This window comes from Somniosus microcephalus, chromosome 11 (genome assembly GCF_052327205.1).
Source record: "Somniosus microcephalus isolate GS21.2 chromosome 11, FLI_Smic_1.0, whole genome shotgun sequence".
Taxonomy (NCBI): Eukaryota; Metazoa; Chordata; class Chondrichthyes; order Squaliformes; family Somniosidae; genus Somniosus; species Somniosus microcephalus.
Window position 1 is genome coordinate 23,217,386 of NC_140997.1, and position 25,290 is coordinate 23,242,675.

Sequence of the window (25,290 nt, forward strand, 5' to 3'; positions counted from 1 at the left end):
ACTGGTGCACCGTGGCTGCAGTGTGTACCATCTACAAGATGCACTGCAGCAACTTGCTAAGGCTCCTTCGGCAGCACCTCCCAAACCCGCAACCTCTACCACCTAGAAGGACAAGGGCAGCAGGCGTGCGGGAACACCACCACCTTAAAGTTCCCCTCCAAGTCACACACCATCCTGACTTGGAAGTATATCGCCGTTGCTTCATCGTCGCTGGATCAAAATCTTGGAACTCCCTCCCTAACAGCACTGTGGGAGTACCTTCACCACATGGACTGCGGTGGTTCAAGAAGGCGACTCACCACCACCTTCTCGAGGACAATTAGGGATGGGCAATAAATGCTGGCCTTGCCAGCAATGCCCAGATCCCATCAACGAATAAAAAAAATGTACACATTGCAGGCAAAGTGTTGGGTGAGTATTGTCCTCCTACTACAATTGTTCTTTATTACCACAGGCAGTGTCACTAAAAGCAGCCATTCCGAGGTCAGCCTAACATGAATAGTTTTAGCAGGCACCTGACTGGATTCCCAGCGTTGGAACCCATCTTGATTGGGTGGGTGTAGGGGAAGGAAGATAGCTGTTTTTGGTATTGGACACCTGAAACAGCAGTGTGGGGCTAGCTTCTTCTATGGCAGTGGACCGGCTGCAAGGTAAGTCCAGGCGGGGGGTGGGGGGGGAGGTGGGGGCCCTGGGTGCCACAATCACGGAATGGGAGAGGGGGTCTCGGCCAGGAGTAGCCCCAGTTAATTTGGTGGGGGCCCAGAGAAACATTCCTGCTCCTCCTGGCCCCCACAAAAATAATTTAAAACTTACTTTTCCAGGGCCTCTTTGGCTCTATCCTGGTGAAACTGGTCAAAGTGTGCATGATGCACGCTCCAACCAGTTCTATCCTATAATGACAATCAGGGTTCTATCAGGGTATCATAGCCTCTGATGTGCTTATTGAAATGAACCTGACATGAGTCTTGTCATTCATGTGGAAATGACTTATGAAATAATACTGGGCGGCCTGCTGGTGGTGCTGTCCAGGGAGAGTATAAATACTCGGGCATGGGCCCAGCTTGCTCAGGACATTCTTTAACAGGAACTAGTGAAGGACACAACTAGACCTCCATGTTGTAAAACAGTCGATTAAAGCTTTGTTTAACGCTTAGACCAAGTGCCTAGTAGTTTTCTTACGTCAGAACCTACTGCCAGAAACAGGTACTTTGGCTACTCAGCAGTAGGCCCCTCTAAAAGTGGCAACAGGATGATCATCAACATTAATGGGGCGGTGAGTAGACCTACCCCATTCTGAGGCCTGTTACTTGCTAAGACTCTCATGGCCACATCTCTTTTCTCAGCACCTGTCTCCAGCTCTGACTCATTCCACATGGATACCAGCTTGAGTTTCACCCTTCCTGTTTCACTCTTCCGCACCAAATCCAACAGCCCTGACTAATCATCTACATCCCTGAGGCTTACTCATTTGAATGCTTCAATCATATCCCTCCTCACTCATCTCCTCCCTAACAAGGAGAGTCCCAATTATGTGGATCTATCTCAAATTTTTATTTTATTCGTTTTATGGAATGTGGGCGTCGCTGGCAAAGCCAGCATTTATTGCCCGTCCCTAATTGCCCTTCAGAAAGTGGTGGTGAGCCTCCTTCTTGAACCGCTGCAGCCCATATGCTTTGTTCTCTATTCCCCTAATCATTCTAGTAGCCCCTCCCTGCGTCTTTTATGATCAGCTACATCCTTACTGAAGTAAGGGTTCCAGAACTGCACAAAATACTGTACTGCAGATGTGGCCGGACCAACACACCATAGAAAGAAAGAAAGAAAGACTTGCATTTATATCCACGTGATATCAAGAAATGGCTATGGGCCCTGACAACTTCCCGGCTATTGTGCTTGAAAACTTGTGCTCCAGAACTAGCCACGCCTCTAGCCAAGCTGTTCCAGTACAGCTACAACATTGGCATCTATCCGGCAATGTGGAAAACTGCCCAGGTATGTTCTGTCCACAAAAAGCAGGACAAATCCAATCCGGCCAATTACCGCCCCCTCAGTCTACTCTCAATCATCAGCAAAGTGATGGAAGGTGTCATCAACAGTGCTATCAAGCGACACTTACTTACCAATAACCTGCTCACTGATGCCCTGTTTGGGTTCCGCCAGGACCACTCTGCTCCCGACCTCATTACAGTCTTGGTCCAAACATGGACAAAGGAGCTGAATTCCAGAGGTGAGGTGAGAGTGACTGCCCTTGACATCAAGGCAGCATTTGACCGAGTGTGGCATGAAGGAGCCCTGGTAAAACTGAAGTCAATGGGAATCGGGAGGGAAAACTCTCCACTGGCTGGAGTCATACCTAGCAAAAAGGAAGAAGGTTGTGGTGATTGAAGGTCAATCATCACAGCCCCAGACATCGCTGCAGGAGTTCCTCAGGGCAGTGTCCTTGGCCCAACCATCTTCAGCTGCTTCATCAATGACTTTCCCTCCAACATAAGGTCAGAAATGGGGATGTTCGCTGATGACTGCACAGTGTTCTGTGCCATTTACAACTCCTCAGATAATGAAGCAGTCCATGCCCGCATGCAACAAGACCCTCCCATTCTGATGAAGGGTCATTGACCTGAAACATTAACTCTGTTTCTCTCTCCACAGATGCTGCCTGACCTGCTGATTATTTTCAGCATTTTCTGTTTTTATTTCAGATTTCCAGCATCCGCAGTATTTTGCTTTTGTACCATATTAATCACTCCTGCTATTGTGGCACCATCTGTAGAGTTTGAAATGATGATTTGGGTGGGTACAGGAGGGCTGTCAGTGCCCAGTGGAACCATATCCATGCCACGTTTCCCTAGCACAAGTCAATACCTTCAGGGGAGGAGAGGTAAGTGGAGAAAATCATACGAAAGGAAAATAAAGTGAAAGTCGAGGCCTGCCCTGTACCTAATTCCAATCAAAAAATAATCACAGCCACATTTCTGTATCCTATCTCTGGTGCGATAAAGATGTAAACAATTATAAAAAGGATGTACGTGAACAGACAAGTTAAATTCTCCATGTGGGAAAATGTTATGAAAACACTGGAAGTTATGTAAAAACCTAAAAATAGTTCCAGAAATTTTTTTAATAAAGTAAATCATTTTTCTGCAGCCTGAACATGGCTGTGATCTGAATCACTGCCTTCCACAGGAAGTCTTAAATCTTTTAACAGTAAGTGAAACCAAATGGTTCTTTTGTGCTGAATGTGGAGATCTCGAACACACAGTCCACATATATGAGGGAAACTCATAACTGACAGACTTTTTCTTTCCCTTCTTGTGCCAATTAGTACCAAATGTGGGAGTCGTTTTGTGGTAGAGTGGGAATTAGGTTGATACTGTCCAAACTCATCTCACACAATACCTTTGGAATAAAGAGCCTATTAACCCATCTGTCTGGGCTGGAATATAATGAAAGGAGATAATCTGACACGTGTTCTTGGCACTGGCTGGTGCCTCTAGTTGCAGAGCATTGGAAATCCCCATCAGAGGCTAACAACTTTGAAACCCAGCCTCAGTCAATTTTTATGTTAGTGAAGTTTGCCGGTTCTCTGAGCATTGATCGGCAGATAGCACTTCATTTTTTAAACATTCATTCTCAGGATGTAAGCATCCACTGGCATGACCGGTATTTATTGCCCATCCCTAGTTGCCCTTGAGAAGGTGGTGGTGGCCTTCTTCTTCAACCGCTGCAGTCCGTGTGGTGAAGGTGCTCCCGCAATGCTGTTAGATAGGGAGCTGCAGGATTTTTGTCCCACCCACAATGAAGGAATGGCAATATATGTCCAGATCGGGATGGTGTGTGACCTAGAGGGGAACTTGGAGGTAATGATGTTTCCATGCACCTGCTGCTCATGTCCTTCTAGGTGGCAGAAGTCGCGGGTTTGGTGCTTTGGCGAGCTGCTGTAGATTATATCATCTCAAATGGCACTACTCCACAAAAGCTCACGTCTGCATGGAATAGAAATAACAGCATTTGTGCAGAAATCTGCAGCCTACAAAATCCCTTCCCCTGCCAGAGGCAGCATGGAGGCAGTAATTGTGAAAAATTACTTATTTCATCAGGTTCCTCATGGCTCAGTGTCTATATGCATGCGAAGTCATACAAGTCTAGAAGATCCTAGGTTTAACCCATGGGATGTGGGGAGCCTAATGATCCCAGGCAGAGTAGCAATGAGGGCACCAGGATTGGCCTCCATATCACTCATTTACAATTGTGACACTACTGGCACATCATTTTTAGCATGAATAATTGTTGTGATGATCCAGACAGCCAAGTAAAAAGAACAACAACATGCATGTATATAGCACCTTTAATGTAAAAAAAATCCTTTACTGAGGCATAATCAAAAATACAGACACCAAGCCAAAGCAGGAGATACCTGCATGGTGGCCAAAGAGATGGGATTTAAGGAGGATCTTGTGATGGGAACCAAAAGCGATGGTTTCAGTCTTCCCATGCATAGCTGGAGGAAATTGCAGGTCATCCAAAACTGTTTGTCAGATCAGTCTTAGAACGTAGAGGCAGTGGAAGGGTGAAGAATGGTGGTGGAGAGGTAGAGCTGGGTGTCATCAGTGTACATGTGCAGCCTAACCTCGTTCTGGGGATAATGTCGCCAAGGGCCAGTACGTAGATGGGGAAAAGGAGGGGGCCGAGGATAGGTCCTTGGGGTGAATCTGGAAGTAATGGTAGGAGAAGCCATTGCTGGAGATGTTCTGGCTACAATTGGATAGGGTAAGAGTGCAACCAAGCGAGCACAATCCCACCAAACTGGGCAACGGAGGAGGAGGATGGTGTGGTTGACCATGTCATTGCCTGCAGAAAGATAGAGGAGGATGAGAAGGGATAATACATAATGGTCACAGAGTGTTGTGACTGGAATCAATTTCTTAAATGCAATTCCCCTTTAAATTATGTTGCGAGTCTACAACAGTATGTGAAACAGGATTACTGCCAAAGTAACACAGATGAAATGTTATACTATTGCATGATAGTGTTATATGGATTGTGTGACATAAGTCATCGCCTGGTACATAATACACTATTGTTGGGGATGCATCATTTCCTGTAGACCTGCTGTATGGCATCATATGTTATGTTTGGACATGCAGATGAACTACTTTAGAGCTGTAAAAAGCTGACTTTCTATGCCTTTCACAAAGAGGTGAGACAGAGATTGATCTACCCTGTAGTTTCTGTTGAAAATCAAATCCCAACATGGGTACTGGTCGTACTGTCACAGTTGTGCTGTGGAATGAAACGTATCCCTCTGGTTATACAGGGGCTGTACAGGTTTATTGATTTGGGAGATTTGGATTCACCAAGAAACTGTTTTGTGACTGTGCTAAAGGATTTAGAACATCAGATCCCAAACATTATGAGTTGCAAGAGACAATGATTACTGCTGTCAGCTATTTTGCTGCTACCATCTTTGTTACTGGCAACTAACGGGCATTCAATCAATCCTCCAAAAGTTACTTTATTAAATCAGCACTGGACTTTCTTCCCAGTTCCTCCCCTTAAAATCTCTCCTGAATATGGTATTTTATGCTTGGCTAGGAATCTACTCTCTAGTACCTCACACAAATGGTCATTCTTCATATATGAGCCGATAAAATAAGGCCCAACACAGCCTATTTAACAATGGGGTCTGTGAGCCTGTCCTCGCCCAATGTGCACTTAGAGGGGAGTTCACTGGACTGGAAACAAGCGCTGGAATCATTCCCCAGTCCTGGAATGCTGAGCCAATTGTAACTCAGTGAATGCTGCCCCAACTGAGACCAGCTAACTCAGTACAGGTTAACGATCAGATCTTGGTGCCTGCTATTCAATGCCAGACCACACACTTTACTTATCTACTGAGCCATTGGGGGAGACGCAAGGAGGTCATTTTGTGAGATTAACTTCCCAACATCTCATTAACAGCAACTGACTGATATGGGGTTATTTGCTAATTATTGCTTATCCAGTATGCTAGGTCCTATTGATTGTACTCACAGACTCATTTATGCACATGCACTAAATGAATATGCTTACTATGAAAGGCTTGTTTGCTACAAATACAATGAGCAGGTCACGTGTAATTATCATCATGGATATAAGCCAATTTCGTAACTGCAGTCATGCCTTATTCATTCTTGTCAAAACATGACCAGATAGAAGGCATCTTAAAGAAGAAGAACCCCTGCTTTCTTATTGCTAGGTAAGGGACAACATGCTGCATGTGTGTACTTGATGTCATTCTATCCTTCTCAAGTGTAAGAGAGAGAAAGGACATGGACTGAAGCTCTGGTTCATGACTCCTGTGTCAAATGTCTAAAACCGGAGAAACACGAGGACTTTACTGAAGCTCCTGAGAGCTCCTGTTGGTATTTGTCGCCTTGAGAAACTAAGAATAGCCGCACACAGATTAATTATCAAAGGAATTGTTGGAGGAAAGATGACACAGATCAGTCTGAAGAAATACTACCTTCAGAAGTAAAACTTGCATCGTTAACTGTAACAGATAAAACACTTTAAAAAAATAATTTAACAAGAAGATTCCTTTTAATTTCTTTCCATTTTTTGGTGTTCATGTACTACTTACTGATAAGGTGGATGATCTGCCTGCTCCCACCCTCTACTGATGCTGATCCCCGAGGAACCTGTCATGCCTTCTTTAATGCAATGGTCTTCTTCTTCTCTTCTTAGGCAGTCCCTCTGAACCGAGGATGACTTACTTCCACATTAAAAAATGAGTTCTCAGGTGACTGATGAGTCCAATGCGGGACCTACAGTCTCTGTCACAGGTGAGGCAGACGGTGGTTGAAGGGGCGGGTGGGTGGGGTGCTTGAGTTGACGTGCGCTCCTTGCGCTGCCTGCGCTTGGCTTCCGCTTGCTCCCGGCGAAGAGACTTGAGGTGTTCGGCGCCTTCCCGGATGCTTCTCCTCCACTTTGTGCGGTCTTGGGCCAGAGATTCCCAGGTGTCGGTGGGGATGTTACACTTTTTCAAGGAGGCTTTGAGGGTGTCACCTGGGAATGCAATGGTACTTAAAGCACAACATACCGTGATAGGAAGGTTTCTGAACAACCATCCAGCATAACAATTGGACAGGCATTCGCACGTCATTGTGATGCCGCTGGGAGGTCTGTTGGTGCAGCTCCACCAACTATAGGCATTCAATCAATTCCCTAAAAGTTACTTTATTAAATCAGCACTGTACTTTCTTCCCAGTTCCTCCCCTTAAAATCTCTCCTGAATATGGTATTTTATGCTTGGCTAGGATTCTACTCTCTAGTACCTCACACAAATGGTCATTCTTCATATATGAACCTCCACCAACGTCCCTCAGTGCCACCTGGGGGGCAAAAAACACAAGAAGGGCCTTTAAAAAATCTAACCCACTTACATGTAAAGCAGATGGACCTTTTAAATGCCCTCCTGTCTGCAGGTATGCCTGAGGGCTTGTCCCCATCAGGTTTCAGTGGGCATGCTGGAGATTTGGCATCAGCATGCCCATGGACCCAAATATGGTGCGTCATCCATTTCCGCCACCTCTTGTATATGCTAATGATGCTCTTGCCTGTTTTGGGCAGGAGCTTTAGACACCTGCCCCAAGCCTGACCCAAAGATCGAGTGGGGCCTTAAACATGCAGGAATCTGGCGACACTGATGTCCGCTGGATTTCTGGGCCGTTACTGTCCCGCTAGCGCCTTAAATCGGAGTGAGTAGTGAGATGAAAATCACCCCACACAGCGTTCCAATATGCTGTCCCACAACACTGCTTCTTGTATCATTCTTCTTATCTATATTGCTTGCATCAAAAAAATAATTAAAATATGTTGCGCGCCAAACTTTCCAAAGCCTTAAAAAAATCTTCAAAACGACTGAAGTTGTAATTTTGAAGGGCGTGCTGGAGTTTAGTTATTTGCTTCTGTCCTGAACAAAGCAGCTTTATTTACAAGTCCTTGTAACAACGACAGTTTTGAATCACACCATATTTGGGTTTTCTGCTTGTGCACTTGTCACCTTGCAGTCTAATGGACAAGAATATCCTGGGCTAATGAGCGTACAGTAGAAAATCCCAACCAGGGTTTTTTCCCTACAATTTTCTGCCTTTCTTCGCTAAAGGCACGGGCTCTGGTCCGGTACCACAGCCACGGGATGCCCGCTGGTATCTTGCTCAAGTGGCCATTCTTTATGTGCAGTGAGTGCGGGTAGGCTATTTGGTCTGGAAGGCATCACAGTTGAGCCTGGTCTTAATCTCGACTGCTGTCCACACATTGCTTTCAGCAGGATAGTGACAGGAGCGGGAATCTTGCTGATTTCCCCCGCTTGCTGGTGTAGTGATCCTGAGCACAATTGCAGCATCTCAATTGCTAGGTGAGGCAAAATCAGCTCAATTGGCTCAATCAGCACAGACCAGGAGTTGAATTAGTGACCTTTGGCCTGTATGGCTTAGCACTACACTCAGCAGTGCCTTTGCTCAGGGGAGCTAGCGACCATTTGCTACGTGATCACAAATCACTACTAAAGCTAAACACTTTCTTCACTCCTCATCCTGAGACGCCTAGTGAAATGGGGACTCCTGGTCTGTGGGGCTCCACAATGCCGCACAAAGAAGGGTTTTCCAAAGCTGCAATCTCCACACGGACTGCACCGTTGCAAGAGGTACAATTCTTGAGTAATTTGAAAGACTGTTGTAGACTGCCACTGCCATTCTGTAACCATCTGTAACACAATACTTAAGATAGAATACTAGAATGGTACCAGGGATGAGAGACTTCATTTATGTGGTGAGATTAGAGAAGTTGGGATTGTTCTCCTTAGAGCAGAGAAGGTTACGGGACGATTTAATGGAGGTGTTCAAAATTATGAAGGGTTTTGATAGAGTAGATAGGGAGAAATGGTTTCCACTGGCAGGTCGGTCGGTAACCAGAGGACACCTTTAAGGTAATTGGCAAAAGAACCAGGGGAGAGATAAAGAGAAAAATGTTCACGCAGCGAGTTGTTATGATCTGGCATGCACTGCCTGAAAGGGTAGTGGATGCAGATTTAAAAGTAACTTTCAAAAGGAGAAATGGTTATATACTTGAAAAGGAAAAATGTGCAGGGTTATGGGGAAAAATCAGGGGAGTGGGACTAATTGGAGAACTCTTTCAAAGAGCCGGCACAGGCATGCAGGGCCAAATGGCCGCCTTCTGTGCTGTAAGATTCTGTGATTCTATGAATGCTCGGCAGTCATTTGCCGTCATATTTTGCCTCCCATTCACGGGGGAGTGTTTAGCCTCAACTCATCCTGTCCCCATTGAGTCCTTTTAAAATTTGTACAAAAGGTAAATGTCCTATTTATTAAGCAGCATTACGGTTGCTGACAGTAATGTGCTATTCTATTTCTACTGAGGAGGCTATGAGCCATTAAACAGCTCCAAAGGCAATGGATAAATACAGAAGCTACAGGCTGAAGTGTTACTTCTGGCTCTGTTTAATGTCAAGTAACCTCCCATGTTCCACTACTTATTGCCATTAAAACTGAATAACATCGTTGAGAATAGTCAAATATTTACAACTAATTTATGTTGCTGTAATGCCGGAGGATAGAGGCGATATATTCTCAATTGGGTGGCCAGCTGGTGTAATGTGGAGGCCCTCTGTCTGGGGAGGGGGTGGGGAGCAGCAGTTTTCACTGCCTTTCCCCCTGCCGTTAACGGGATGCTAACTGCCTCATAATGAGGACGGCAGCTTTACCGCTGCGTTAACACTGGCGATGCAGCCGGCTCCATTTTGAAAGGGGGCTACTGCCGGGTGTGCAAAGCACCCGCCTGTTTCAGACGATAGACCATTTTTAATATGGAAATTGGTGTCCTACGACCCCGATTGCCATTTCGGGTTGGAACTTGTCGGAGCCTGCGCTGTGCACAATCTGACCAGTTCCACGGGCAATGCAACCGAAAGGGCCTGCCATAGGTAAGTATTGAATTATTTTTGTGGGCCCTTGATGAGCAAAGAGGACCCACAAAAATAAGCTGAGCCGCTGCCACCCCGGGACCCCCACATTCCACAATTGTGATCTGTCCCCCTCCCCCATCCCGCTACTTACCTTGTTGCCGGTTGGCCCAGCCCAATCTTGAGCCATTTTGCGATGGCCTAGAGGCCGCCAAGCTAGCAGCAAGGTATGTCCGGGGGAATTTCGCAATGGTGATGGAGGGAGCCCAGGGAAGCAGCGGCGCAGATTATTTTTGTGAGGTCCGAAGGAGCCATACTGCTCCTCCTGGCCCCACAAAAATAATTTTTTCACCTTTCGAGGGCCTTCACTTCTTGCACAACAGGTTCTAGTGAGTGGAGGATCCATGGCAGAGGGTTCACACAGTAGTCTGTAAACATGGTTACTATCTACGTAATAGGACCCTGATTTAAATGTATTCATGAAACACTCACCTGAGTCAGGTGGGCACCTTAGCCGCTTATTAAACCAATGGTGGGAAGATGGCGGTGGGGCGGAAATTCAGCGGTAAGTCTACGGTTTTGATTTAATCTCTTGTGCCATCCGGGTTCTGCTTGGAGGGAGGGAATTAAAATCCTTTTTTGGGGCCTGGATCTTCTGATGTGTAAATTGCCAATCGGAGTTGTTTAATGTTAGGTACTCTGAAATATATATATTATTATAAAACATTCAGGAAGATACCTTTTACAGTATATTGAAGTATTGAAAGGTCGTTTTAGTTTCCTGTCTCTGCGGCTGTTTGTTTTTCTTGTGAATATTAACGCATTCACAGGCTAGCTGACATTTATTACACTGCTGCAGCATTTTGAGAAGAGTATAAAGATATTCTTGTATTGTAGGATTGATGAGAGATGTTTTGCATAATTTAGCATATTTTATTATTGCGAGGAACCACAATTGGTTTATTCATTTCTGAGGAGATGTCTTCCATTTGTGATTGGTTACATTAAAAATAGCATAAGCTAGTGACTTATGTCACTGATGTGAAACCATGCTCATGTGTTCTTAAATCTCTCAGCCAAGCATTTATATGCCTTCTGATTTGCCAAGATTTATTTAGAATAATCTAAGAATATAGTTAATCTTTCAGATCTAGTCTGGTTCAAATCATTAGTTATCATTTTATACTTGACCATAGGCTCTTCAGAGCTCAGTTCCTGATTCCTTGCTGCAGTTGTTATTTTGCTAGCATAAAATTGAACTTATAATGGAATGAAACATCCCAATAAAATTAGAACAGTAATATTAATACATACCAGCAGATCACCTATGCCACTGCTCACAGTGCATCATGGGACTTGCCGTTTAATCCCATGGCATGTACAATATATTATCAGAACCGCTGATTCCCAGTGATTGAATAATTCAAGTTGTGTATTGAATTACACCGCGCTGTGGGAGCGTTCGTGCTATTTTCAGGTAGAATGTTATGATTATGTGCATATTTGTGAGGAAAATTTAAATCAGTGGCCTTGATTATTCTGATATGATCAGTTAAGTGTGTAGTTCATTTGATCTCTTTCCTTGTGTTTAAAGCCCATGGCACAGATGAAGATGATAGGCAAGATGTTCCAGGATGCAGTTTTTTATTTCTTGTGAGTATTAAAGCATTCACAGGCCAGCTAGCATTTCTTAGAGAGAAAGATTTGCATTTATATAGCGCCTTTCACGACCTTGGGATGTCCCAAAGCGCTTTACAGCCAATGAAGTACTTTTTTTAACTGCAGTCACTGTTGTAAGGAAATGCGGCAGCCAATTTGGGCATAGCAAGATCCCACAAACAGCAACATGATAATAATCTGTTTTTAGGTGTTGATTGAGGAATAAATATTGGCCAGGACACCGGGGAGAACTCCCCTGCTCTTCTTCGAAATAGTGCCATGGGATCTTTTACGTCCACCTGAGAGAGCAGTTTAACATCTCCCTCAGTACTACACTGGAGTGTCAGCCTAGATTTTTGTGCTCAAGTCTCTAGAGTGGGACCTGAACCCACGACCTTCTGACTCAGAGGCGAGGGAGCTACCCACTGAGCCACAGCTGACGCACAACACCGTGAGTAAGCATTGCATTGAGCCAATTTTTTTTAATGGAACTTCTTTTTGTTAATTTGATCTGCCCTGTCCTCCTCTCTTGAAAGTATTGACTTCCTCACTGAGGTAGGATTTTATGAGCTTGTAGTTCACCCAAGTGGCTATTATTGATATATTGATCGAGCTCAGAGTTTCTGAGCTTGAGGGGCGGATAGCGTTACTATAGTGCATACGAGAAGCTGAGAGTTTCGTGGAGAGCACGTTTCAGGCGGTGATCACCCCGCAGGTACAGAGAGTTCAGGGGGAGATGGAGTGGGTGACCACCAGGCAGACTAGGAGGAACAGGTAGGCAGTGCAGGAATCCCCCGGGAGTGTGGCACTCACAAACCGGTATTCAGTGTTGAATACCACCTGAGAAGGCATACGGGGCCTCGGTTTAACGTCCCATCCAAAGGACCACACCTTCGACAGTGCTGCAGTCCCTCAGTACTGCACTGGAGTGTCAGCCTAGATTTTGTGCTCAAGTCTCTGGAGTGGGACTTGAACCCAGAACCCTCTGACTCAAAGGTGAGAGAGTGCTACCAACATTATCCTGTTGCAGCATTTTGTGAAGAGTACCGATATTCTTGTATGGCAGGTGCTGCTTATAGCAGTAGTGGGGAGAGGTCGCATGCTTAGGTAGTGTTAGGACATTGACCCTGGAGGCTCCAGGTTTAGGAGATTCTTACTCAGCCATGCTCAGTGGGTAGCACTCTTGCCTCAGAGTCAGAAGGTTGTGGGTTCAAGTCCCACTCCAGAGACTTGAGCACAGAAATCTAGGCTGACACTCCAGTACGGTACTGAGTGAGTGCTGCACTGTCGGAGGTACTGTCTTTCGGATGAGACGTTAAACCAAGGCCCCATTTACTCTATCAAGTGGATGTAAAAGATCCCATGGCACTATTTCGAAGAAAAGCTGGGGAATTATCCCCAGCGTCCTGGCCAATATTTATCCCTCAATCAATATCACAAAAACAGATTATCTGGTCATTATTGCGTTGCTGTTTGTGGGACTTAAACCCAGACCTCTCCGCCATCAAGACTATGCTTCTCCACTAGACTAATGATCTAGTGACTAGTGGATCGCAAGTGGAGCTCGGGACCAGGGATCGCGAGAATATCGGTGCTAATTTGATCTTGTGAGAGACAACATCATTCATGTCCGAGGTCGGGACCCAGAAACGAGGACGAGACCAGCAGCGAGGTCAAGGCCCAGGAGTGGCGCAGAGTGGACCAGCAGCGGGGTCGGGGCCCAGGGAAGGTGCGGCACGGGATAACAGCGAGGTCGGGAGGACCACAATGCATCCTACAAAACCCTTTCCTTTCCTTTCCAGTTTTGAAAAAGGGTTAGATCCGAAACGTCGACTCTAATTTCTCTCCACGGATGTTGCCTGGCCTGCTGAGTTTTTCCAGCATTTTCTGTTGTTATTCCAAGGAGAGAGGACCTGCGGGAAGGAGGGAGGAGGACAGTAGCAGTATGTTTGTGTGTGTGTGCTAGGCCGTTGTAGCAGAGCCTGGTCTCCAATCGTCTTGGATCCCCTTGCCATTGGACCAAGACCTTGCTCTGTCAAGCCCGTGTGGTAGCTGGTGTGCAACGGCCACCCCACGTTAAAAGAATTCACGCACAGGCATCTTCTGCCCTTTAAAATGAAGTTTGGGACCTGGAATGTCAGGACCCTCATGGACAACCCCAACAGTGACAGACCGGAATGCCGTACTGCTATCGTTGCCCGGGAGCTCAGATGCTTCGACATTGACATCGCTGCCCTAAGTGAGACCCGGCGGGCAGAGGAAGGCCAGCTCAAGGAGCAAGGTGGTGGCTACACCTTCTTCTGGAAAGGCAAACCTGAAGAAGAACGCCGCCTCCATGGGGTAGGCTTCGCCATAAAAAACAAACTGGTCGGGCGTCTCAGAGACTCCCCTAGCGGTATAAACGAGCGCCTCATGACTCTTCGGCTCACCCTAACCCGAAACCAGTGCGCTACGGTCATCAGTGCGTACGCCCCAACACTGGAAGCCACAGACGAGACCAAAGATTCATTCTACGCCAGCCTCGAACAATCCCTGTCCCGAGTCCCAACGGGCGACAAGCTGATCCTCCTTGGCGACTTCAACGCCAGAGTTGGAAAAGACACAGACCTCTGGAGAGGTGTGATCGGCAGAGAGGGGGTAGGGAAAGCCAACTCCAACGGTACCCTCCTCCTGTCGAAATGCTTAGAACATGGCCTCGTCATAACCAACACCTTGTTCCGTCAGAGAGACAAGTACAAGGCTTCATGGCAGCACCCTCGTTCCAAGCACTGGCATCTGCTGGACTATGTCATCGTCCGAGCGAGGTACCGCAAGGACGTCCGCATCACCCGCACCATGACAGGAGCTGATGACTGCTGGACAGACCACCACCTAATCTGCTCTGTCATCTCCATCAATGTAGCCCCAAAACAGCGGCTGCAACAAAAATAATGCCACAAGAAAATTAACGCTGGCGCACTCAAAGAAAGCCCTATTCAGCCTGCGCCTCACAAACAACCTGACTCCTCCCAGTGATGCAGAGACACAGAGTGCCCACAGCGTCTGGTCTGCAATCAAGGCCTCCATAATCAGCACCTGTGAAGAGACGCTCGGTCACTCGACCAGGAAACACCAAGACTGGTTCGACGAGAATGACCAGGAGATCCAGGAGCTAATAAGCCGCAAACGCAAGGCATTTCTGATCTGGAAACAGCAACAGAACTCGAGAGCAAGAAAGCAGCTCTACAGAAACCTGAAGGCCGAGATCCAACAAAAAACTCGCGACCTAAAGAACAGATGGTGGGTGGAGAAAGCGCAGGAGATCCAGCAGCTAGCCGACAACCACGACGTGCGTGGATTCTTTAGCGCAGTCAAGACCATCTACGGCCCAAGCACCCAAGGCCCTCCCCCACTGCGGACCAAGAACGGAGAGGTACTCATCAAGGACAGGGAAGCAGTCAGTGCCCGCTGGAAGGAGCACTTCGAAGATCTCCTTAACCACGACTCTGTCTTCGACACGAGTGTCCTCAACTCCATCCCACAGCATGCTACCCGCCACCAGCTCAGCACAACCCCAGCCCGGCATGAGGTTGAAAAGGCCATCCGACAACTGAAGAACAAGGCCTCAGGAGCAGATGGAATCCCCGCCGAGGCACTAAAGCATGGCGGAGAAGCACTACTGGCGTGAATTCATGAACTCATTTCTCTTATCTGGAAGAAGGAGAGCATGCCAGGGGATCTCAGAGACGTCGTAATTGTGACCATCTTCAAGAAAGGTGACAAGTCCGATTGCGGTAATTACAGAGGAGTTTCCCTGCTATCTGCCACAGGGAAAGTCATTGCAAGAATCCTCCTCAATCGCCTTCTCCCAGTGGCCGAAGAGCTCCTCCCAGAGTCGCAATGCGGATTCCGCCCACTAAGGGGCACAATGGACATGATCTTCACCGCATGTCAATTACAAGAGAAATGCAGGGAACAGCACCAACCGCTGTACATGGCCTTCTTTGATCTCACAAAGGCCTTCGACACTGTCAACCGTGAGGGATTATGGAGTGTCCTCCTCAAGTTCGGCTGCCCTCAAAAGTTTGTCACTATCCTCCACCTGCTTCACGACGACATGCAAGCCGTGATCCTGATCAACGGTTCCACCACAGACCCAATTCACATACGAACCAGGGTCAAGCAAGGCTGTGTCATCGCACCAACGCTCTTCTCGATCTTCCTTGCGGCAATGCTCCATCTCACCCTCAGTAAGCTCCCCGCTGGAGTGGAGCTAATCTACAGAACAAACGGGAAACTGTTCAACCTCCGTCGCCTCCAGTCCAGATCCAAGGTCGTCCCATCCTCTGTCGTCAAATTGCAGAATGCAGACGATGCTTGCGTCTGCGCTCATTCGGAGGTCGAACGCCAAACCATCATCAACACCTTCACCGAAGCGTACGAGAGCATGGGCCTTACACTAAACATCCGTAAGACAAAGGTCCTCTACCAACCTGCCCCCACCACACAGTGCTGCCCCCCGATTATCAAAATTCATGACAAGGCCTTGGACAACGTGGACCACTTTCCATACCTCGGGAGCCTACTATCAACAAGGGCAGACGTCGACGACGAAGTTCAACACCACCTTCAGTGTGCCAGTGCAGCCTTCAGTCGCCTGAGGAAGAGAGTGTTTGAAGACCAGAACCTCAAACCTGGCACTAAGCTCATGGTCTACAGGGCAGCAGTGATACCCGAAATAACAACAGAAAATGCTGGAAAAACTCAGCAGGCCAGGCAACATCCGTGGAGAGAAATTAGAGTCAACGTTTCGGGTCAAAACCCTTTCTCAAGACTAAAGAGGCACAGGGAATGAAATAGATTAAGAGGCCGGGCTGGCAGAGAACAAAAGAGAAGAAGAGACATTAAGAGGTATTCAAAACGAGAGGAGATGGTGATAGGACTAGTGGAGACAAAAGATAGCTCTAGATTAGGTGTGAAATGCGCTGGCAGAATGGGAGACAGCTACCATGTGGGAGAGAGAAAAAAATGAAAGGGAGGGGGGAAAGGCCAAAACAAAGGTGTGGATAAAAAATATAAGTAAAAATGCAATAGGGGCCAAGGTTATGATCTGAAATTGTTGAACTCGATATTGAGTCCGGAAGACTGTAAAGTGCCTAATCGGAAGATGAGGTGCTGTTCCTCGAGTTTGCGTTGAGCTTCCGTGGAAGCCGAGGACGGTGAGGTCTGAGTGGGAATGGGCCAGTGACTTAAAATGACAGGCGACCGGAAGCTCGGGGTCACCCTTGCGGACTGAACGGAGGTGTTCCGCAAAGCGGTCACCCAATCTGCGTTTGGTCTCCCCAATGTAGAGGAGACCGCATTGTGAGCAGCGAATACAGTATACTAGATTGCGAGAAGTACAAGTAAATCGCTGTTTCACCTGGAAGGGGTGTTTGGGGCCCTGGACAGTGGGAAGGAGGGAGGTATAAGGGCAGGTGTTACATCTCCTGCACTTGCACGGGAAGGTGCCAGGCGAAGGAGAAAGGGGTGCTGGGGGTGATAGAGGAGTGGACTAGTTGTCTCGGAGGGAGTGGTCCCTACGGAATGCTGAAAGGGGAGGGGCGGGGAAGATGCGTTTGGTGGTGGGAACACTTTGAAGGTGGCGGAAACGGCGGAGGATGATCCGTTGAATGTGGAGGCTGGTGGGGTGAAAGGTGAGGACAAGGGGAACCCTATCGTGGTTCCGGGAGGGAGGAGCAGGGGTGAGGGCAGAAGTGCGGGAGATAGAACGGACACGGTCGAGGGCCGTGTCAACCACGGTAGAGGGGAATCCTCGGTTGAGGAAAAAGGAAGACATGTCGGAAGCACTGGTGTGGAAGGTGGCATCGTCGGAGCAGATGCGGCGGAGACGGAGAAACTGGGAGAATGGAATAGAGTCCTTACAGGAGGTGGGGTGGGAGGAAGTGTAGTCCAGGTAGCTGTGGGAGTCAGTGGGCTTGTAGTGAATGTTGGTCAATAACCTATCCCCAGAGATGGAGTCGGAAAAGTTGAGGAAGGGAAGGGAAGAGTCAGAGATGGACCATGTGAAGGTGAGGGAAGGGTGGAAATTGGAGGCAAAGTGAATGAAATTGTCTAGTTCAGGGCGAGAGCAGGAAACGGCACCAATACAGTCATCAATGTATCGGAAAAAGAGGTGAGGGAGGGGACCCGTGTAGGACTGGAACAAAGATTGTTCCACATATCCCACGAAAAGGCAGGCATAGCTAGGACCCATGCGGGTACCCATAGCAACACCTTTGATCCTCACCTTTCACCCCACCAGCCTCCACATTCAACGGATCATCCTCCGCCGTTTCCGCCACCTTCAAAGTGATCCCACCACCAAACGCATCTTCCCCTCCCCTCCCCTTTCAGCATTCCGTAGGGACCGCTCCCTCCGAGACAACTAGTCCACTCCTCTATCATCCCCAGCACCCCTTTCTCCTTCGCCTGGCACCTTCCCGTGCAAGCGCAGGAGATGTAACACCTGCCCCTACACCTCCCCCCTTCCCACTGTCCAGGGCCCCAAACACCCCTTCCAGGTGAAACAGCGATTTACTTGTACTTCTTGCAATCTAGTATACGGTATTCGCTGCTCACGATGCGGTCTCCTCTACATTGGGGAGACCAAATGCAGATTGGGTGACCGCTTTGCGGAACACCTCCGTTCAGTCCGTAAGGGTGACCCCGAGCTTCCGTTCGCCTGTCACTTTAATTCATTGCCTCATTCCCACTGGGACCTCACCGTCCTCGGCCTCTTGCATTGTTCCACGGAAGCTCAACGTAAACTCGAGGAACAGAACCTCATCTTCCGATTAGGCACTTTACAGCCTTCCGGACTCAATATCGAGTTCAACAATTTCAGATCATAACCTTGGCCCCTATTGCATTTTTACTTATATTTTTTATCCACACCTTTGTTTTGGTTTCCCCCCCCTTTCCTTTTTTTCTCTCTCCCACATGGCAACTGTCTCTCACTCTGCCAGCGCATTTCACACCTAATCTAGAGCTGTCTTTTGTCTCCACTAGTCCTATCACCAGCTCGTCTCGTTTTGAATACCTCTAAATGTCTCTTCTCTTTTGTTCTCTGCCAGCCCAGCCTTTTAATCTATTTCATTCCCTGTGCCTCTTTAGTCTTGATAAAGGGTTTTGACCCAAAACGTTGACTCTAATTTCTCTCCACGGATGTTGCCTGGCCTGCTGAGTTTTCCAAGCATTTTCCGTTGTTATTTTGGATTTCCAGCATCTGCAGTATTTTGCTATCGTAGCAGTGATACCCGCCCTTCTGTATGCCTCAGAGACATGGACCATGTACAGCAGGCACCTCAAAGCACTGGAGAGGTACCACCAACGCTGCCTCCGCAAGATCCTGCAAATCCATTGCCAGGATAGGCACACCAACGTCAGTGTTCTTGCTCAGGCCAACATCCCCAGCATCGAAGCTCTGACCACGCTCAATCAGCACGGATGGACGGGTCACATTGTCCGCATGCCCAATTCGAGACTCCCAAAACAAGCGCTCTATTCGGAGCTCTGGCACGGCAAGAGAGCCCCAGGTGGGCAGAGGAAACACTTCAAGGACACCCTCAAAGCCTCCTTGAAAAAGTGCAACATCCCCACCGACACCTGGGAATCTCTGGCCCAAGACCGTACAAAGTGGAGGAGAAGCATCCGGGAAGGCACCGAACACCTCGAGTCTCTTCGCCGGGAGCAAGCAGAAGCCAAGCGCAGGCAGCGGAAGGAGCTCACGTCAACCCAAGCACCCCACCCACCCGCCCCTTCAACCACCGTCTGCCCCACCTGTGACAGAGACTGTAGGTTCCGCATTGGACTCATCAGTCACCTGCGAACTCATTTTTAATGTGGAAGCAAGTCATCCTCGGTTCCGAGGGACTGCCTAAGAAGAAGAAGCTGTTTGTGGGAGCTACACTTCAAAAGTACTTCATTGGCTGTAAAGCGCAATGGGACATCCTGAGGTCGTGAAAAGCGCTATGTAAATGCAAGTCTGTCTTTCTTTCTCCTGGCCCTACCCCCTTCATTTCCCTTCAAAGGGGCAGACGGAAGATCTGTCCTTACAAGTCACATCAGAAACTGGTAGAAACAGTGGGGACCTGACGTAACCGGGTTGCCATGTCCTTGGGGGCTCTGCCAGTCTCTTTCCAAAGTTACAGTGGGAGAACCAGTACAGCCCCAGGGTCTGGGTGTTGGCTGCGGGCATGTACTCAGGTGGGTCAGGATGGTGACAAGAGCTGATGCCAGAGGGAGCTAGGAGAGGTAAGGCAGAGAGAACGACACCACCTTCCTTGAAGAGCACAGTGCAACCTATCTTGGAGGCTGGGAGGACTTAATAAATGTATCTGGCAAGTATAGATAGCATGGGGCTTTCCAGCTTTAGGCCCCCATATGAGGGGTTGGCCGAGCTACCGGGAGTGAAAATAAGGGCAGACCTGATTACAGAGCTAGTCTCTGCTCCTCTTGCCATCTGTTGAAATGTCTTGGCCACATGTGGCACATGATACTTCCACTAAGAAATGAATAGTAGCATAAGAATTTTTTTTCCACATTTACACCCTTAGCAATGGTGGGCACTTTTACAAAGTCTTGCTCCTTTGTGTCCTCACTCAAAGTCCACATACATGCACTTTACAGCCAGAGTTACTGTATGCTGATCAAGGACAAGAACTATCATTAGCCCAGGGACACTAAGACCAATTTTAGTACTCATGTAGCCATCCCAATGTGCATTCAGGTACATGCTCTATTATTTTTTTCCCTCCTTTTCTGGCAACTTTTTTTCTTCCCCTTCTCCTCTCCTGTAGGCATTGTTAACTTCTTGCTGTGACACAGTCCTCCAGGACCTTGCCTAAATGGCCATTTTTCAAGATAGTGAGGGAAAGCAGGCTGTTCGACTTGGGGGTCGCATCATAGCCAAGCCGGATCCTTACCTTATCTAACAGCAGCAGTCCGTGTCGCACCAGGAGCAAAAATAATGGCTGAATTTTCCTTTCCCTAACCCATGGGCACTAAGGCCAATTGTAGCACCTTACTGCTGCCCGGTACAGACCAGGGATCAAACCTCGGACCGGACTAGTCCGTAAGACTCAGCTACTCTCTGCCTTAATCATTGGGGTGAGTCGGTAATCTTGGGTTTCGTATGATGTTTATAAACCATGCTTGTTTGGTTCTTGTGGTTTATGAGGACTCTCCTAACTCTCCTAATTAGATTATCACCGCTGTCTCTCATCTTGTATGCTTCCAGTGTAACTAATCATCAAATTGCTGTGCTGTGAAATTTTCATTAACACCCATAGTATATGACGTACTATCTAATATTAATAATAATTTCATATGCCATTGCTGATCAGTGACCGTGCAGTCAGATTTTACCCAAGTTTAAATAAATGCTAGTTGTTCAAATCTACGATAAACACCCATCTTTCCGATCATCAGTGGTGGCAGCTGCTGAACTCTCTGCTGGTGGGATTTTCATTCCCTACAGTGTAAATTCACCGATTACGTGTTCCCAGCAGACAGCCGTGCTCAGAGGGAGTGTGTCATGGCTAGGCTGGCAGCATGGCGGCACTAATCCTCTGACCCACGCTCCCTGGGATCAACAACAACTTGCAATTATAGAATTAAATCATAGAATCATAGAATGATACAGCACAGAAGGAAGCCATTTGGCCCATCGTGCCTGTGCCGGCTCTTTGATAGAGCTCTCCCATTAGTCCCACTGCCCTGCACTTTCCCCATAGCCTGTGAATTTTTCCCCTTCAATTATTTATCCAATTCCCTTTTGAAAGTTACTATTGATGCAGCTTCCGCCACCCTTTCAGGCAGTGCATTCCAGATCATAGCAACATTGTCTTTCTATTGGTCGGATTTAATGATCCCATTCAGATTGCCAATGATTGCATGAGACACTGGTGTGAGACACTAACACCCTTGAAAGGTCAGTGTAAATTCAAAATAAATTGAGTGGAGGGCCTCACTTGTGGAATTAAAACGTAGTAAAACATCCCAAGGTGAATTTGCCCATATATTTTTATAATTAAAAAAAAAATTTAACTTCATGCTATCCTCAAATTCCCCCGCTGAGTTCGATCTTGGCCTCAACCAACATCTACACGCACACACTTTCCAGGAGAGGTGTGTCTTTAGCTGGGACCAGTTGTAACATCGCTGTTACCTGCCTGCGCTGGCTGAGTTCAACTATCCCAGCACGGACCGTGGATCAAGCTCACGACCTTCCTGATCTATTTGGCTGGATTCCACACACAGACAATGCATTTACAGACCAAGCACAATTGATTCATTGTCAATAGAACGACATAAATGCTACTGACAAAATCTTAAATACAAGCCACTGGTGGAGAAAGGCTATCCTGAGCAAACTGACCTTGAAAGAGTTAAAATGGGTTGTAAGTTTAACAGCTTCCCTTGTACAGAATTCACAATGGTTGCTCTTTCCAGTACACCCTTGTCACTGGACTGCTTTCAGAAATTATTTAAGAAAGAAATGAGAGAGATAAAACCTTCTTTTTAAGCGAGTCGGGCCAAAATGCAATGAATTGCACTCCTCGTGCCAAAAAATCAGCAAAATGGTTTCTGTAGTTCACTCCAGGCATAGTTGATGCAGCTGGTCTTCATCAATGGAAATTTCAGCATCTCAGCACTTCCCCACGGGGACTGACAGAATAAGCCTCCTGGCAGTGGTGACAATAACGGAAGGGGGAGGGGATGCATCTGCCACAGCTGACTTGGAATCTACCTCCTTCAATTCTGTCTCTCGATTGAATTTATCCACCCCCAGGCCAGTTTTCTACCCTCCTCTACTGAGTCCTGCTGGGTATAGTTCATATCCGTCTTTCGGATGAAATGTTAAACCGAGGTCCTGTCTGCCCTCTCAGGTGGATGTAAACGATCCCGTGGCACTATTTGGAAGAAGGGCAGGAAAGTTCTCCCTGGTGTCCTGGGTGAATATTTATCCCTCAATCAACATCATTAAAAAACAGATTATCTGGTCATTATTACATTGCTTTCGTGGGACCTTGCTGTGTGGAAATTGGCTGCTGCGTTTCCCACATTACAACAGTGACTGTACTTCATTGACTGTAAAGCGGTTTGGGATGTCCTGAGGTTGTGAAAGGCGCTATATAAAAGCAAGTATTTCTTTTCTTTATCATAGAATCATAAAATGATACAGCACAGAAGGAGGCCATTCAGCCCATCGTGCCCATGCCGGCTCTTTGAAAGAGCTATCCCATTAGTCCCACTGCCCTGCACTTTTCTCATAGTCCTGTGAATTTTTCCCCTTCAAGTATTTCTCCAATTCCCTTTTGAAAGTTACTATTGATGCTGCTTCCACCGCCCTTTCAGGCAGCGCATTCCAGATCATAACAACTCACTGCGTTATCTTTCCATTGGCCAGATTTAATGATCTGGTGTTTTTACATTCAGGTTGCCAATGATTGCGTGAGACACTGGCTTTGGATGCCGGCGGCACTAGCACCCTTGTAAGGTCAGTGTAAAAGCAAAGTAAATTGTGTGGAGGGCCTCACGTGTGGAATTAAAAATGAAATTAAACAAAAAATGCTTTGACCTGTGGTTCATTCTTTGTTCAATGGTTGTTTGTGATATTTTCACTGCCCAGGAATGTGATAATTATGCACCATGAAGATTAGAGTGATGCTTAATGCAGCTAATTAGCATACAGTGGAGAGCAGCATGGGATGTTCGTGGAATGCTGGGCGATCGGGGGGGTGTTATGGGAGTTATTTTACTCAATAATTATCAGGTTGCTCTCTCTTCTGAAATAAACATAGTTTCTGATAACTTCACAGACTCTCTGCTAATTATCACAGAGTTTAGAAAGTTTTGGCCATTGTAATCATCCATTCCAAAATGCACATTGCATATGTGACAGGAATTGCTAGTGATGCAACACTGAAGGGGTTAAGTTCCTAGAATAGCTCTCTTGTGGCATCTGCAGGCGATTAATTGCCATTACAACAGTGCAGGAAGGAGAACAAAGAACTCAACCGAAGAGTTGTGATCTGAATAGAAATGTGCCTTTTTCAAATCAGACCAGAATGGAGCAACACTCCTCTTTACTGAGCAGGGTGACGGGATAGAAGTGAAATCTAGCCCAAATTACTTCACACCGGTGATTCAAAACTAAAATTATATAAATCAGGAAAAGATATAATTTTTATAAAACAAATGCTGCATAATACCCAGTGATGATGGTATGAATTCAGTTTTGCTTCATTCCTTGTTTCAGTAAGCACAGTTGTTTTTCTTTCCTCCAACCACACAGTATGGACAGCCGACTTGCTCCTAGGTTTCTATCATTTTCAGATGTCCACAAAAGCAAAAGAGAAAGGATTAATTTCTCTCCATTGTAGGGAAGTACCCAGCCTCCCCACAGCATGTCAACTGAGAGCAGGGAGTCAGCAGAGAAACGAATCAACCCTTTGTCTCCCACTCTGCACATTTCCCCCCCTTTCTCCCGAAGGGATAGACCTCTCACTGGGTAGAATCATAGAACCATATAGCACAGGAGGAGGCCTTTCGGCTCATCGTGCCTGTGTCGGTTCTTTGAGCGAGCTCTCCAATTAGTCCCGCACCCCTGCTCTTTCCCCGTAGCCCAGCAAATGTCTCCTTTTCAAGTATTTATCGAATTCCCTTTTGAAAGTTACTGCTAAATCTGGTTCCACCACCCTTTCAGGCAGTGCATTCCAGATCATAACAACTCACTGCCTAAAAACATTCTCCTCATCTCCACTCTGGTTCTTTTGCCAATTACCTTAAATCTGTGTCCTCTGGCTACCGATCATCCAGCCAGTAGAAAAGTTTCTCCCTATTTACTCTATCTAAACCTTTTCAGAATTTTGAACACCTCTACTAAACCTCCCCTTAACCTTCTCTGCTCTAAGGAGAACAATCCCAGCTTCTTCATTCTCTCCACATAACTGAATTCCCTCATCCCCGGTACAATTCTTGTAAATCTCCTCTGCACCCTCTCCAAAGGCCTTGACATCCTTCCTAAAGTGTGGTGCCCAACACAATACTCCAGCTGAGGCCAAGCCAATGACTTATAAAAGTTTAGCATAACTGTAGGGAGCTTCCATGGCCATCAGCCAAGTAGTCAATATCGTGTGTGATCCTCAGCTGGAGTGTCCCCGGTTTATTAGACTGTAAGGGCTGCATTCTGTTCTCACCTTGTGTCCATTAATGTTCATTTTCTAGCAGGGGTCACTACTGAGCAATCAGCAGCGACAACTGCAGCTGAATTTTTGCTCTCTCTAGGCAGGGACACACGAGGCCAATTGCAGCAACCCAATTGCTGGCCTGTTTGCTAGAAGCACTGATTGACTTACACTGGGCCACTGGGGGAGCTAACCAGGAAACCAAGGGGGTGAAATTCCCGTTCCCCTGCCGTAACTTCACCACAGGTACAGAGGAAACCCGATTTACGCACGTAACAGGGTTTGTGACGCACTTGCGGCAAAGTTACTGCGGCGGAGCAGGAGCAGCTCTAAGGAAATTCCTGGCCCAAGTGTTTTTTTTTACACAAACATTACTTTTAGGGGCAGCTTTGCCGGTCTTGGCCAGGTTGTCTGGAAGTGCGGGAAACTGGGAAGAGGTTGAGGCCAAGATCAGATCAGCCA

At 47.1% G+C, this 25,290-nt stretch overlaps 2 long non-coding RNA genes across 2 annotated transcripts in view; one reads left to right on the plus strand and one right to left on the minus strand.

Moving 5' to 3' along the window:
- The window catches only part of LOC147110381 (uncharacterized), a 316,893-nt gene that overhangs the window by 280,062 nt on the left and 11,541 nt on the right, over window positions 1-25,290 (plus strand). Inside the window, exons 2-3 of the long non-coding RNA XR_015079907.1 lie at window positions 11,553-11,611; window positions 23,078-23,138. This is a non-coding gene — a long non-coding RNA (uncharacterized LOC147110381). The remainder of the gene's footprint in view (window positions 1-11,552; window positions 11,612-23,077; window positions 23,139-25,290) is intronic.
- LOC147110382 (uncharacterized) overlaps window positions 4,330-25,290 on the minus strand; it is a 61,319-nt gene continuing 40,358 nt past the window's right edge. Inside the window, exon 3 of the long non-coding RNA XR_015079908.1 lies at window positions 4,330-4,848. This is a non-coding gene — a long non-coding RNA (uncharacterized LOC147110382). The remainder of the gene's footprint in view (window positions 4,849-25,290) is intronic.